Source organism: Argiope bruennichi, chromosome 1, assembly GCF_947563725.1.
Source record: "Argiope bruennichi chromosome 1, qqArgBrue1.1, whole genome shotgun sequence".
Lineage (NCBI taxonomy): Eukaryota > Metazoa > Arthropoda > Arachnida > Araneae > Araneidae > Argiope > Argiope bruennichi.
Window position 1 is genome coordinate 112868184 of NC_079151.1, and position 13882 is coordinate 112882065.

A 13882-nucleotide genomic window follows, 5' to 3' on the forward strand; every position below is an offset into this window, starting at 1 on the left:
CTAGTTCAACGCATTTTAGAGTGATAGTGTTCACAGATAAATGAGCTGACAAATATAATACCAAAATTTGTTTCTCGAGCTCAGAGGTGTCTGAAGCATGGAGATTCGTCCAAATCTCGAATTCAAATTTTTTGAAGATTACAATACTTTTTCTATACTTCATAAACGAGAAAGTAAAAATGTTTAAATACATTAAAATTGCTATTTTTTAAAAGTGCTCACCGCATTGCTAAAGGCAAAATCAAGCGTTAGTATGTCAATCCTAAAGACCATACAACGTAAAGAAACACGGTAAATAAAGATGGTAAATATGTCGCGTGACAACTAGGTAATCATTTTTGACGCTCTTCGTGACGTAACCGTGTGGAGAATAACGAACAAACAGAATTGCACACGGTCTGTTTGTAACACTTATATCTGCAAGTTGTGTTTTGATTCTAAATAGATATTTCTCTAAAACTTTTAACACACATTTTTTTCTTCTCTTATGTCATAAAATCTAGGTTACTGGCGCATTAAATTCTTAAATTTGCCTCTAGTATGTCTGTATATTGTCTTATAGAATAATGAATAGCTACTTTATCATATATGAATAATATTTCTAATATTTTAGTAAAAACATCCAGAAGATTGAGGGGGTAAGAGATATTTTAATTACCATATTGTTGAATTAATTTTGCTTGTTACAAACATCTATCACCATCATGCAGCAAACTTTATAAGAGCCGTTTCAACCTCATTTCACTGTTAAAAGAATGAAAAGCTTGCAAGAAAATTTTTTGATGGATTTTTTCCCTTACTTTGCCGCATACGAAGTGTAAAAAAAAAATATCGCAATCGTCAAAAAATTCGAATTCGAGCTTCTGACAAATCTCCATGTTTCAGACTTCCTTGAGTTCTAAAAACATATTTTTGGTATTATGTATGTCTCTCTACACAATAACCGACAAACGCTTTGTACTAGACGGATGAAATCTGATTTATGAATTTTAAACCAAATTTTTAACTTTCTGCCAAATTTTGAACCAAATTCATTAAGAGAAAATATGTCTGTATGGCTGTTAAAATGCAAGTTAACTCGATATTTTCAAAATATAAAGAGTTAAATGACTAAAATTTAGTATACAAGTTTAACCTTTAAAATGTAGATTCTTAACAAATTTGTTAACTGTTTGTTAAATCTGTTAAATGTTCACCATTCGTCAACCTGTATTTTCACCTGTATGAAAATATATAACCCATAACGAAATGACTAAAATCAATAAAATTCAGATTATGATCTTGACTATACCTGAAGTTCTGTGTCAAATTGTTTACAATCAGTCGGAAAAAAAGATTTCCAAAATACACATTCATAAGATAGATTCTGAGAAAATGTTTTAAATTCACACCAACAATCTATATTCGTAACTAATGTTCTCTAATATAACATCTTACTCAAGGTCCATAATTTTATGTGTGTGCGGGGAGGGGGTGGATAAAATCTTTGCTGGAGAGTATGCGATAATTTCTTTGGGAGACCACTTCAACAGCTGATTTTACATATTCAAGATATCTGGACACATAAAAATAAATAATTTTTTGACATTTTTTTAATGCACAATAGAATATTCTGAAGAGCCTTATCAATTGTAGTTTTTTTTCCTTTTATGTTTGTTGATCATGTAGTCTGATAACATCTGTTCATCCGTTTCTCATTTCTACAGAGCTCTCTAATGTTATTTTGAAATCTATTTTTTTATATTTTAAATCTTTTTTGATTATTAACTTTCCGAGTTCGATGAACAATGTAAATGACAGAAGAAAAACAATAATAACAAAGTAAGCAAGCATAAAATGGATCAATAAGTAGTAGATGCAGAGCTGTGGCCGTAACCAAATAATCTTAAAAATCATGAAAAATCCGTCAATTGCGGAGTAATTAAATGACAGGTCGGAAAGTTAGTTGCATTAAAAGGGATGAGAATCATGAGCAAGCTCACAATTAAATCTGTGATGCTTCTTTTTGTTTCTTCCTCTCTTTTAAAGCTCGTTCTTCGTTCTTGTAGTTTGTATTTCTTCGTCTGAAAAATCATAAAAATTCTCTGGATACGTAATAACTAAATAACAAATCGGAAAGCGAAAATTGACGTTCCTCCCATCAAAATTGGCAGTGATTAGGCCCACTGTTAAATGTGTAATATTTCTATTTTTTTTCTTCTTCTTTCTTCCTCCGTTTGGACGCTCGTCTTCATTCTTTTGGTTTGTATTTTTTCGTCTGTAAATCTACAAAATCTCTCAATGAGCAATAACTAAATGAAAGCGAAAACTGAAATTCTTCCCTTTGAAACTGGTGGTGATTCGGCTGTTCATGACCCCCCACCCTCTGTGTGATGCTTCCCTTTATTTCTCTCCCCCCTTTTAAAGCGCGGTTTAGTTCTTTTGATTTGCGTTTCTAATTTATTCCTCTTTTACTCTAATTTAGTTTCACTTTCAATTCCCCTTGATGGAAATGCGCTTTCTTTAATACACATTTATTTTCGTATGATAGAAATCACCCATAAAAATTACTTTGGTCATTCTCCAAAATTCAGTTCAGCTAATAACAATTTAAAATTGCAATCTCTTTATAAATAGTGTTCCTTTTTAAAAAATCTGTATTTTAATTGCATTCTCTTGAGAAATATATTCTTACAGCAGTGCTCGTTTCTGAGTTGACGAGATCCCTTGTATTGAACCACATGTATGCGTTATAATAATTAAATAATAGTGTTTGGAAAATAGATTTTAAAAAAGGGCCAAATAATATTAGGTGTAAATATTAATACAAATCAGCTTGAAAGGCTAATAAAAATTTCAATAACTGCGCAAACCAGTTTTTGTGAAAAGGAAATAAAATTAAAAGAAGGATAATACTGTTTTCCAATTCTTTTTTACATGCTTTGTTACATTAGTTTGTATCTAGATAAAAAAAATAATGAGAATAAAAAAGATGTAAAGATGAACTTGTATTCAATTAGTAAAGCTGCGTTGTTCTCGTTGTCATGGTTACGAGCCAATATTATGACCTATAGAGAGAATATGCAAAAGTCATTCGTATTTTCAGCTCGGGAAATTATAATTATTATTTTTTATAATGTGCGTCAGTTAAAATCTGAAAATTAATATGGTAATAGGAAGGCTTTAATAGGTTTTTATTTTAAAGGAATAAAATAGATATTTTCAATTTTGTTTCCCTTTTTTCTGGTTTTGATCCTTGCTCAATAGAAAATATATATGACATTCCATTATTTTTACTTAAAATTTTATATTCTACTATAAATAATTGTTTTCTTTTAGGAAAAAAAAGACCATTTTATTAATTTTTGTACAAATTTATTATTTTAAAAATAATACAAATAACTGCATAATACTATTATAAAATTCCTTGTCAAGAATAGATTTGCCGATTTTGCATATTTTCCTAATTGTTAAAAAAATAATATTTTGCAAAGATTTTTTGAGAGTAGTAAGGTTAAGTTGATGGCATCACACTAAATTAAAAAATTGCTCTTCATCCCAATGTTACGTAGTAGAATTTATGAATTGTTTGAAAGCGCTTTTAGCAGTATCAGAACTTCTTCGAATCCAGATTTTTTTTTCTTGTGTCGAAACATTATTAAATAGTCACACTTTATAAAATAATAAAAGTTAGGAATATTTAATTGTTGTTTCCAATGGCACTTGCCATGGACTAGCTCGCAGACGAAGTCAACAATTTTAAGCCGAGGGTACATCCTCGTTTTTTAGTAGCGCCAACTAGGTCCAAGAGTACGTCTTAGCTACTCACGCATCACATTCGCTTGTACAGCTCCTTTTTAACAGTGGAGTACATTCACACATCTCACAGATAGAACAACCATGCCCGAACCAGGACTCGAACCCAGGACGCTTGGATCACGGGGAAGATGCCCTACCCCTATGCCAGGACGGCGGCTGGAATACTGCATAGAAAATTCTAATGAAACTCAATAATCTGTTTTTTGATATAATTTATACGCAGAAATGATGAAATAATTATGTCTATAGACCCTAACCTTTCAGAACAAAAACTATAGTTTAAACAGTGGGCGATTATTAAGAAACAGAAAGAGTAGGAATAATTTTATTTTAAATTATAAGATACGAATTTGTTTGAATAATAGTGTTTCACTTACTTTAATTAAAAGTAAAATCAACTATTTTTGAGATCTTTCTGAAAACTTATTTATAATTTCTAATAAATATGAATTAAAATATCTTTCTTATGCATGTATTCTACATCGCACAATTTGTAATTGAATTATACGCGTTTATATTACATATATCTATATCTATACTTATAATAAAGCTCAATGTGTGTGTGTGTGTGTGTTGGCGCTCTACAGGCCAGACCGTTTGACCTACAGCTACCAAATTCGGTACATGTATAACCATGGAGGTGGGGAATGTTCACCTGGGGTCCCTTTTTTTTTGAATTGTCAATTAGAATTTTAATTATCAATTAAAAACTAACTTTCCCGTCTAAAAAATCTTCATTTCCCCATCGCCAAATAAGTCAGGCTTCAGTTTTTCCCCCACGCTAATGAGGTTAGGCTTAACATGTTTTCGATCGATTATTTCAAACGATTCTATTTATTTTCTTAATGTTTGATGCATTTAAAATTAAATATTGTTAATTAATTGATCTTTCAGATTCCTTCTGAAGTACTATTGAATTAAAATAAAACAGAATAAAGGAAATTAAAGATTTCTAATCTGCATAGCGTTACCCCAACTGGCGTAGAAAAATCACGCATTTGCGTTACTATAACTGGCGTTGAAAATTCAGGCATGCGCATTGTGTTCTGATTGTTGACAACTATTTTCAACGGATGCGGACTTGATTTAAATTATTTTCAGATTAGTTGTATCTTTTTGTAATTAAATCGTATTTGCGTTAGTTATATATTTTTTTGCATATGCTTATAGTTTTAAGTATATAGTTTTTAAAGTAGTTTTTAACCTGTTTTCGACCGATTATTTTAGACGATTCGGTTTATTCTCTTAGTGTTTGATGCATTTAAAATTAAACATTGTTATTAATTGATTTGCTCGTGATGAATCTAAGAAAATTTTGTTGTCTTGAAATATTACATAAATTAAAAAAGATATTCTTTAGTGCCCATAAGATTTAAATGCTCAAAGACTCTGTTTTCAGTAATCATATTATAAAAAATGCTTTGTTTCATGCTATTATTATATTAATTGCAGATTAATCATTTCCACTCTAATTCAAAGCATAAATTCTACGGGAGTTAACAGAAAATTAGAGAGATACATATTACGTTATGACTGAAGGGTTTATAATATTATGAGGGAATTAAAGGACTATCAAAATTTGAAATCTTAAAACATTTTGATGAAGAAGCTATTAAAGTAGGAATTACATAAAATATTTAATTATTAAAATTTTAACGAGCATTAAGATTGGCGAACCGGTTTGTCGCCAAAGGCGGCTAGTTATTCATAAATATTGCATCTTCCATACATATTTATATATAATTTCAACATTTTTCAGTATTGTTATAATCAATATTTTCGCTATATATAAATAATTGGAATAATAGTTATTTTATATTTTTCGTTTATTATGGTTATTTATTATATTTAAGTTCTTTTTATATATAAGTTTAACCTCTTAACTGTTTAATTTTCTTTACTATCTAATAAGATAACACCTTCTATTTTGGGAATATTTTCTTATTTTGATTCAAATGGAAATCCATTGCATACTTGACTTATTTAGATATTCGAAGTAATTTTAATATTGAATTAAAAATGTTATGAATGGTTTATTTTTTGCTTCCAACTATCAAAATTCGATAAATCGATGTACGTATGGCATACGGGCAAAAAAGTTAAGCGGTTAAGTAAAAATATACTCTGACTATGAATAAATTGTAATCACATTTTAGAAAGTTGACAATGTTAAACATTCCACTTCTTCCCACTTTTTAATTTTTTCTTCTTTTGAGTGTCGTGTTTAACAATATAATCAGAATAAAAGTTGTGCACTATTAATTTGTGATAACTATTAAGGTGATAACTATTAATTACAGGTGATAACTATTAATTTTCGAACTTCGAAATTCTACTATCACAATGCATTTCTTCAGAATAGAAAACACAGATTCATTGCAATGAAGAAACTTTAGAAGCCTGAGTTTTCATTAATGGTAATGCATTGTACCATATATTAGATTGACATTTGAATGAAATTTTTTTATCCATCTTTTCAAAGTTGAAATAATCTGACAGAATCACTTGAAAATGCATGAACTATCTTCTGGAAAAAGAATGATGATTTTATAAATATTAATCTGTCGATTTTCCATATTTTTTTTGTAAATGAACTTTTTATTTGAATCGGTGAAACTTATTTTTCTAAAATTCTATTGATATCTTTGAAACTTATTGTTAAACTGTTCGTTTGATACTTTTAAAACGAATACTTTAATTCATCGAAGTATTTGATAATTATAAAATTTATATTTCTTTCTTCAACGAAACAATATGCTCTTTTTGTTCTGATGAAACAGATTGAGAAACAATCTCCTCTTATATTCTGAAGATTTCTGTTTCATTGGCGATAACTTGTTCAGTTTCCAAAACACGTTTTTTCATGTTACGAGTCATCAATTCTTTGTTACTTTCAAATGTTATTCTCTTTCGTCTTCGGAAAATTTAAAGTTGGTACAACATTTTGTTTCAACATTTTTTCGAGGGAATATCAAGCAATGCTGCTTCCAACTTACGCTTTTGTTGAAATACTGAGGACAAATTCGAGTAATTGCAATGTTGTAAGTATCTTTCCTTCTGAATATGAAAATTCAAATTTTCGTAATATCAAATTTTATAAAAATTCAAATTTTTCCATATTTTTTAACTGTTTTTGCCTTTTATATTCTTGGGATATATTCAAATCATCATTTTTTCAAAAATAATTGAATAAATAATTGAAAAATTGAAAATATTATTAAGTAGTAATAAAAATAATTTCAACTATCATTTGATCAATTTTACTTTTTAATTACAATAATATATCGGTTTGATTAAATCATATATGTTTTCTTGATTTGATTATATTAAATATACATATTTCCATAGAAAATTAAATATACGTAACTCGATTTTGTTGCTATGTATTAAAAACTTAACCCTCGTACCTAGCAAGAGTTTAATGTATTTAATAATTTTATTACAAAATAAATGAACTAATGTCCAGGACAATCCACGTGGACACTAAATCATAGTGCTTGCAGCTGAACAAGGACTTCCATCGTATAGATTGTTCTGTTCTTGCAGTACATTTTGTGCAAGTTTACGTGGGAGATTAAGATTTCTTTTTTGAAAGTATATCGTTGAGGCCTTGCATCGTACTTTTCATCTCTTATATGCTTAAAGAGGAGATAAATATTTGGCTGCAGAACAAAAAGAAAGTTTTTTGAATCTCGTGTAATATCATAAAGATATCGCTACAATATTGCAAATTGCATTAGTCACCTTGAAAGTCGAATGGCGTAACTTCTTTGAAACGGAGCAGTTTATTAAATCGCACTTTTTTTGAGTTAGAACTATTCCAATTTTTATAACTCACTCGGTTTTAATCTCAACAGAGTGGACCTTTCTTTTTATTTAAAGTTTAATCTATTTTATTAAAGTTAGTAAATAAAAAAGTTGCATTTAAATAAATCATTAAAATGCTGGTTTAGTTAAAAATGCCTTGTAATAATAAAATGATTTGATTAATAAACTAATGATAATAACTCCTTTGACTTTAGAGGTGCTAGAACTGCAGACCCGACAGAGTTTTTATCATTTTTTTTACGTCTATTCAATACTAGCTTTTGTTTCCTCTGTTTTCTGTCTCTTTTAATGGATGATTAGGAGTTTTGGTTTCGATTACTGTTGCCTTGACAGAATAGACATGCTTTATTGAATATTCATTTTCTTTTATTAAATGTTACTTTTCCAAAAGAAAAATATATGAAGATAATTTTCTGAAACGTTATTCAGATGAGAATTTTTAGGAAGGATCAATTATTATTAATTATTACATATAAAAATCGATGAACGTCGCAGATTATTTATTGCATATTTTCATTCGACATTATTATTTGATGAGCACCATCAAGCTGACTGTAAGCAGATGAAAGGGCGTGGGAGAGACATTAATACTTTTATTTGTTGAATTATCACTTGAAAATATTATTAATGAAACTACTAGAAATTTGTATATAATGAGTATTTAGTATGTTTGAAATGCAAAAACTTTCATAAGTGGATTTGATATTAAAAATCATTGGCTATTTATGGACAAGTAGCCAAAAAAAAGTATCTAAAGAGAAATTCTCGAAATTGTCGAAAAATTCTAAATCAAGATTTTCAGGAATCTCCACTTTTCAGACTTCCTTGAATCTGAAAAAAACCATTTTTGGAATTATATCTGTCTGTCGTCTGTACGCCTTTGTAAACAATAACTCAAGACAGTTTTGAGTTAAACAGATTAAATTTAGAGTATGAACTTTACAGATTTGTATCAAATTTTGAATTATATGCATTTAGAGATTCGTTATTTAGAAAGTCTATTTATCCAATTATCCATGTACAAATGAACACTATAAATACAAAATGCAAAGATACATAAATAAAACTGGGTACACAGGTACTTACAGTGTACATCAGTACCAAATTTGGAACTCAATCTGTCTTGGGGAAGACCGTATATCAGTTTTGTACTTTTGTATGCATCTAAACGGTAAAATAAAAAAAATGTAATAATTTTGGTTCAGTGTTTTAGAATTTAAAGTGTATATTATTATCAAATTTTAACTAAAATCATCCTAAGGTTTGAGTGTTTATTTTTCTTCACTTTCACATGTATAAAAATGTGATAATTAAAAAATGCAATGATTAATAAATGAAATTTGGTAGGAGATTCTTTGACTGCAATTGCAATTCTATATCAAATTTTGGTTTCAGTTGATCGACAAAAAGTTGCTCAAAATGCATATTCAATTTTTTGTGTCTTATATATTAACCGCATGTGAGAAATTAATCGCCAAGGATGGTACCATAAGTCCAGTAAAAATCCTAAATTCATATTAAAGATGGACCGTTGCTCTTCAATGCAGGGAATACCGATTTTTATCATTATATTATGAAGAATACAATTATCTGTATGGAACTAAAAAAAAAAAAAAAACTGATCACCCGTGAAATTTAAGGCCTTGCCTTATGCCCACAATTTTATGCTTGGTAGGAGATAATGCATGTATTAGAGAAAATTCGAGAAAGTTTTGAGAAGATTATTTTCGCAGATTTAAACTGAAATCTTTTGAAAATATTTGTTTCAGTACTTCTAATTTTTAAGCTGACGTGCTGCCACTATCTATCGTTGTATATCGGTTCGAAAAATTACTGATTTATTTGTTCAGAACGTGACAAATACATCCCGTAAAAGTGATTGACGGTTTATGTCATATTTGATCAATAAAAAGTCGCGGGCTCTGACAGTCAATTTTCTTGAGAGCGCCGTAAGCGCTCGCAACTGTTGATCGTTAATTGATACGATCGTCCATGATATCACTGGTGAGACACGCGAAGGTTGAATGCCGTAGCATCTGAAGAATTTTCAGCGTGTCAGTGAAAAAATATCCAGCTCGAAATTCTTCAAATAGTTGGTACTTTATGAATGTCCTCGTTCGTTTCGCGGAATCGAGACCATCCCGTTTTCCTAGCGCGTCGAGTAATGGGAAAAGACGCGCGTTGTTTGTGAACCTGCTCGTAATTTTTCTTTTTTCTTTTTTTTACTATGCTCTATCAGAACAGCTGGTGTAATTCCTCCACTACTAGAGCGTCAAAATATCCGAAACGAGTGAGAGGAGAAGTCAGGTTCTATAGTCAAAGAGTTTACCGCATACGAATGTTCTTTTGTTAATTTTATGCCAAGGTCAAGAAATCGTAAATACCGTATATGGCGTTTATTAGATCTAAATGAAAGGTATGGTGTTTTGAAGTCTATTCTTTGAAATGATTTGCTTTCAGATTTTGAGAAACTTCACTTCACTTGAGTTTTTCATAAGATGAATAATATTTATGTTAATATTTAATTCTGAATCTCCATCGAGGTCCAAAGCTGAAAAATAACAACTTTTACTTTCTTTTATACGAAGTAGACAAATCTTTCAAACTTTTCGTCTCCATATTCTAGATGAAGAGTCCGAAAAATATATTTTTGAAATTATAGTTTCTGTAAGGGAATATAATAAATTAAAAATGCAACAACATTGATAGAGGGTAAGTGATATTTACATCAAAACTGTGCATTTCTATAAAATCTCTGCTAATAATAAAGATGTATGAATGTGTGTGTTCGTGTGTGCATGTTTTGGCACACTTCAGACTTGCCGTTTGATCTACAGCGACCAAATTTGGCACATATACTTCTTGGAGGCTGGGAATGTGCAACTTGGAGCTTTTATGAAAGATGTTAAATAATTATAAATTAAACTGAATTTTGTCGTTTTTTCGAGATATCTTCGTAAAACATTATTACACAAAAATAAATTTTACATTCCTAGAAAATTTTAAAAAATAATCTTAATGAAATCAATTTTTATAGCCGTGATAATTTTTCTGGAATTTCGGCAATTTTTTAAAAATATTTCTGTGACTAATTTCCAATAACAGATTACCATGAAATTCAAACCAATTTCATTGTTTTATAAAATTTGTATTCGCTTGATTTTCTTATATTGTTAAAAGCTAAACAAAAAAAGGATTCTGTATAGTTTATAAGACGAATAAAAAAAATTGGTTGCAATACCACGAAATTTAGAAAGATGCACCGCATATTTATGTTTTTCATAGTATCACGATTTTATTGGATCGATCTCCATTAGAAAGTTTCATATTCACAAGAACCAAGCATTTGTAAGACAATTAAAATAACACTGCTTTCATGTCTGATAATTTGACTGAATTATGAACACGAAGTTATATCTAAACAAATTAATCGAAATTAAATTCAACCAATATCCTGAGGAACTAGCTGGCCTCCAAGGGCAATTAGTTTATAATAAATTTGACATGTGTTGATATTTATATTTATATTATTTATATAAAAATATATAAGTATATTTATATTTTATGCATTATTTAATAAAATGTGATAAATGTATAGTAAAAAAATAAACGCGTCGAAATATATTTATTCGGGTAGTTACAGAATTATTTATATCTGTAAACATAATAATTAGAAAGGAATGGTACTATAAATTTGGTAAATGGTTTTGCACTTAAACTGTCGATTTCAAATAAGTTTCAGACGAAATCTGTTTACCAACTTCATTTGTCCGTTTGAGGGCACACAGTAACTCAAAAAGGCAATTAGCTTAGTAGAGGCAATTATGATATACAATTTTATTATTAGAATCATAGATTTTTTATCAGATTTTGGATTAACTACTTGGGAGAGTTGTGTGTTTATCATTTTGCCAATTTTCGCAGTGATAATTTAGAAACGTAATAAACTATATCGGAGAAACACTGTGGACTTTACATAAAAATTACAAATCTCTAAGTTTTAACTGAATCTTTTAATGAAATATTAGTTTCTCTTTACATGGTTTCCCAAACGTGATAGATAAAAAAATTTGTAAGGTAGACAAATAAAATTATTGCAATATTGAAAAACTATTCATTAAAACTCTGCAAAATTGTTCTAAGAAATAATATGCTTCTAAGTTTCTTAAGCCAAAAAATTGTTTGGTAATTGAATTGGTTTCATTAAGATAAAAATTTTGAATATTAAAACGACGTGAAAAATTAATATTGTGCGATATATTTCCAAAAATTATAGCAAAAAACGCAATAATTTAGCAAAGCTTTTAATCTATACTTATAATAAAGCTCAATGTGTGTGTGTGTGTGTTGGCGCTCTACAGGTCAGGTCATTTGACATACAGCTATCAAATTTGGTACATGTATACCTTAGAGGTCGGGAATGTGCACCTGGGGTCCCTTTTTTGAAATTTTAATTAGAATTTTAATTATTAGTTAAAAACTAACTTTCCCGCCAAAAAAATCTTCCATTTTCCCCACCGCCAACTTTCAGTTATTTTTTTCTCCCAACAGAATTGAGGCTAGGGTTAACATTTTTCGGCGAATTATTTCAAACGATTCTGTTTATTTTCTTAATGTTTTATGCATTTAAAATTAAACATTGTTAATTAATCCATGTTTCACATTCACTCTGAAGTACTTTTGAATTAAAATAACACAGAATAAAGGAAATTAAAAATGTATAATCTGTATAGCGTTACCCCAACTGGCGTAGAAAAATTCACGCACTTGCGTTAACGTAACTGGCGAAGAAAATTCACGCATGCGCATTGTTTTCTGACTGTTGACATGGCAACCAACGGATGATTTTAATTATTTTTAGGTTAGTTGCATGCTTTTTTAAGTAAATTGTATTTATGATAGTTATATATTTTTTGTATATGCTTATAGTTTTAAGTACATCGTTTTTTAAGTATTTTTTTAAACCTGTTTTAGACCGATTATTTTAAACGATTCATTTTATTTTTTTAGTGTTTGATGCATTTAAAATTAAGCATTGTTAATGAATCGATCTGTTCATGATGAATCTGAGAAATTTTTGTTTTGCAAATTCTTGAGATATTACATAAATTAAGAAAGATATTCTTTAGTGCCCATAAAGTCTAAACGCTCAGTGACTCTATTATCAGTAATCATAGTATTAAAAAAATGCTTTGTTTCAGTAAAAAATATTATTATATTAATTGCAGATTAATCATTTACACTTTAATTTAAAGCATAATTTCTACTAGGGGTAACAGAAAATTAGAGACATACATATCAGGCTATGACTGAAGGCCCTTATAATATTATGAGTGAATTATATGACTATCAAAATTTGAAGTTTTAAAATATTTTGCCGAAGAATCTATTAAAGTTGGAATTGCGTAAAATATTTAATGGTACGACCGGAGTTTACCCTCCTGCTTGGAGCAATTTTTAAAAATCGCCAACAACGACCTTGCGAAATGTTCAAAAGCAAAGGAGCAGATGTTCAATTATAGTGCATAATAAAGATTGCCAGCTTTGGAGCGTTATCGCAACTTCGTGAAGAAGGGGGTTAAACTCCGGTTCAACCTATTTAATTATTAAAATTTAAACGAACATTAAGATTGGCGAACCGGCTGGTCGCCAAAGGCGGCTAGTTATTTATAATTATAATTCAAATATTAAAAAATCGCTACGAGTTTACGCTTTTCTCATCCAAAGTTTATATATGCCCAATTTGGTAGTACTGGGTTAAACTGTGTAATCTGACGCACACAGTTTCCTTTATTAATAGTAAAGATTCTTTGCAAATATATAGCAGTATATATATATTTTTTTTGAAAATATAATTCTTCTTCTTTTTTATACTTTATGCCTCAAGCGATCCCAGTTCCAATAAACAACAGTCACATATTCACATTTAAAAATATCTGACAACAACAAAAAAAAGCTGTTGTTGCAAGAGTCCTTTTTTCTAAAAGACAATCAAACGGTTCTTGACTAGACTGAAGTTAAGCCACGTCTGCTCCAATTTCGAGACTAAAATTACTGTAATGGGTGTTCGTCAAAACTTTCTGAATCGTTAGTCTACAAAATCTTTGGAAATATGTTTACAACTGTTATTTATCGAACATGCTTGTGTTTTGTTTCTCTTTTTTTCTTTCTCTCTCTCTCTACTCTTGAAAATCGTGCTGGCGTGAACTTGTTTTCACCATCTCCCCTAGCAACGGGCTGTATCTGAAATACTATT

The 13882-nt window shown here is 29.4% G+C and overlaps 1 protein-coding gene across 9 annotated transcripts in view; it reads left to right on the forward strand.

Annotated features, from left to right (window-relative positions):
* Positions 1-13882, forward strand: part of LOC129981702 (ras guanyl-releasing protein 3-like) — a 75920-nt gene that overhangs the window by 14842 nt on the left and 47196 nt on the right. The window contains exon 1 of one of the 9 annotated variants that reach the window (XM_056092680.1): positions 9937-10042. The exons of the other annotated variants lie outside the window; for them this stretch is intronic. The gene's annotated coding sequence lies outside the window, so the exon portion shown is untranslated. Of the gene's footprint in view, positions 1-9936; positions 10043-13882 lie in introns of those variants that run through there. 9 annotated transcript variants of the gene reach the window in all.